Source organism: Gossypium arboreum, chromosome 8 (assembly GCF_025698485.1).
Source record: "Gossypium arboreum isolate Shixiya-1 chromosome 8, ASM2569848v2, whole genome shotgun sequence".
Classification (NCBI taxonomy): Eukaryota; Viridiplantae; Streptophyta; class Magnoliopsida; order Malvales; family Malvaceae; genus Gossypium; species Gossypium arboreum.
This window is the reverse complement of record NC_069077.1, coordinates 42663009-42666561: the sequence shown is the minus strand read 5'-3', so window position 1 is coordinate 42666561 and position 3553 is coordinate 42663009.

Genomic DNA, 3553 nt, shown 5'->3' with positions numbered 1-3553 from the left:
TTGGCAGCTTGTCTGAAAATTGTCAATAAGTGGGTTGAAGTCTGTTAACACCTCGCGTTCGACTCCGGCGACGGTCTCGGGTTCGGGGTGTTACAGAATAGACCCTGTCTAAGAGTACATTTGTCATAATTAAGCAGAGTTGGTTGCCCGCCTAGAGATAGGGTGACAAGATTTTACCGGATTAGGGTGAAACCTAATAAGGGGTTCCATAGATTGAGTTAATGCAACCCTAGGGAGTTAATTAGAAAGAGATTTCAATTATTCAACCTGGGGTTAGATGTTGTTAGTCTTGAGAGGGATAATAATATAACTTAGGGATTTCTATGGATCAAGTCAAATGAATAAATCGTCCAATTCAGAGTCAAATAACAAGTGAAGTCTAGGGGGATTTTTCCTTAGGTATTGTCTTAATTCAATCGTTTTTCCAAAAGTAATTCCTCAAATCTTTTTTCTGTGAATTCTTAGTTTGGTTAATTAGTTAGTTAAAAAATATTATTCTTAGGCTAGATAATAAAAAGACAGTCATTACTGGTACTTTTAGTTCCTTTGGGTTCGATAGCCCGGTCTTACTAAAGCTATACTACTGTTCGATAGGTACACTTGCCTTCATCGTGATAATAGTTAGTTTCAAGAACGATTCATTATAAATATTTAAAACCTGTCACGAATATCACGTATCAAACTGCCTTTTTAGATTTCAATTCCTGTTTTAGTTTGGAAGCAATGATTCGATTCATCTTATTAATTTAAATTATAATTAAAAGTAAAAATTCGATAAAAAATATTTAAAAGTTTTGGAGCATTATCTGTTGCAAAAACTTTGTAACATTTAGTGTTGCATCACGAGACTCAATAGCAAAATGCAATAATCAATATACATCTTATTTGATTAAACAGTTTAACTTGTAATATGGTAACAATTGATTTTATATATTGGAGATAAGCCAAAAATATAGGAAATAATGGTAAATACGAAGCTAGATAAAATTATACAAAATCCTTGATAAACTAATAACTAAATTTGAAATACTTTTGAAAAGTTTGAGTCATATAAGGACTCTTCTATTCTGAAGAAATTAACTGACTAGCAAGGAGAGTTTCAAAAGCATTATCATGTTTTGTAAATTAATGGCAATTTGATAATTGATTGAAGGAAATCTAAAGTTCAAAATTGAAACCAATTGGATATGGTTATCTAAGAAATGAATAACGTGAACTCTATCTATATGCATGATGTTGAATGACTTAGCTTTGCAAGACCTTTAAGTGTTTTTATCAATTCCATTCGAGAACATATTATGGGTACATTTGTAACACTTTTAGCCCGAACCAATTCACTAGGTCCGACTCTCAGGAGTTACTTCACATAATACTTAGGAAAATTTCAAAATAGTTAACATGTACACTTGACTTAAAACATTTTTCTTGTTATTTTATCTAAAGTCTCATTATTCAAGAAACAAAGAAAACTATTTCAAAATAAAATAACACGTCAGACTTGTCATAACTTATTACAACATAAAAGTTTGCTAAATACAGATTCTTTAAGGCATAATCCTACTATACGTCACTTTTCCAAGTAGCCCACTGTGTGCATAATAACCTAGGTCACCGCTTTCTTGGCATATTCTTGGTTTGTCCCTCCTGGCGCACTCATCAATACCTGAAACAAGAATAAGCACAAGTAAGTTCAAGAGAACTTAGTGTGTAACACCCCGAACCCGAGACCATCGCCGGTGTCGGACACGAGGGGTTAGCAAGCCAAGTTCACTTGTTTTGCCCATCCATTGGACATTTCCAGTCAGGCTGGAAAAACTGCGTCACTGTCGCCTTAAAAATCATATCTCGAGTTTCAAAACTCGGAAACTGGTTTCGTAAATTTTCCCTGAATTTAGACTCATATATCCATCCATGTATTTATTTCTAGAATTTTTGGTCGGGCCAATTGGTACAGTTTATTAGTTAAAGTCACCCATGTTACAGGGATCGACTGCTCTGACCTTCGCGCGGTATAACTTGAATATCTCTCTGTACAGGGCTTTAATGCTGGTTCCGTTTGTTTCTAATGACACTAGACTCAAAATGGAATCTGTACATATAAGGTATGTCTCCTAATTCTTTTTGGATAATTTATAGTGAATTTTTAAAGTTGCGACAGGGAACCCAGAAACCATTCTGGCACTGTCTCACAATAGCTTTAATATCTCTTAACCTGTAACTCCTATGACCATTTCGTTTCTTCCATAAGAAAATAGACTCATCAAGGTTCATTTACATAGCTCATTCACTATTTAATTCCATTCCTATGAATTTTGGTGATTTTTCACATTCACGCCACTGCAGCTGGCAGCATCTGTTTTTAAGGTAGGGCTTACCTATTTGGTAGTCTCCATGAATCAACTAGTCTTGCCATACATAGGTTCATATATGATCATTTTAACCATGCCAATGGCTGATCATATGACCAACATTCCCATTTCCAAGCCATAGCCACATCATGACACCAAATATATACATACAAACCACAATTAGTCTAAGTTCATGCTTCCTTTTCGAGCCATTTTCGCATGGCCGTACATACTTACATTACAACATATTTAACAAACAAGAGGTAGTCCTATACATGCCATCTCAAGTTCAACCAAAATTTATACCAAAATGGAGGCTTGATAGTGTGGATGACTTGACTTCAACGATCCCAAATCCGATTGCTTGAGCGAAATCTAGAAAACCGAGAGCCAAAGCAACGGGTAAGCATTTTTTTTTATGCTTAGTAAGTCTCAAGGAATATAATCAACTCTAATTACAGCAATACATTCACATAGCCAAATGCATCATTTCATTAATACACATTCTTACTTCACACTTCATCATTATATAATTTCACAAAATATCAATCAATTCAATAACTGAAATTCATTAGTCGATTGAGCGAATGTTGCTCAAACATGTCGACTTTCCAATGCACATATAACGTACCTTATCCTTTGGGCTTTTCGAGTGTACTAATTGAATTCATTACAGCAACCAACACTCACCTCCAGCCCAAGATTCTTCGGAATATAACCGGATATAATCACGTGCACAAATGCCTTCGGGTCTTAGCCCGGATAGAATAACTCGCACGAATGCCTTCGGGTCTTAGCCCGGATATAGCCACTAGCACAATTGCCTTCGGGTCTTAACCCGGATATAATTTCCAGCATAATTGTCTTCGGGCTTAGCCGGATATCATTCAATTTCTCATGTACACATACATCAATAATCATTGGACATACATATTTCATTTTCGTTACTAAGGCTCAAACGTAAATATAATCACAAGCATATTCGCCGGGACTTAGCCCGGTAGAATTCAAATGCTCATACATACATAATCAATAATCAATACACATCCATACTTTATTTCACATAATTCAAGTAGGGTCACTTCTTGAGGACTTACCTCGGATGTTGTCGAACGGCTTTTTCGGCTATTCGATCACCTTTTCCTTCCCCTTGTCCAATTGTGGCCCTCTTAGCTCTTGAGCTAATTCAAACAAATTCAATTTAT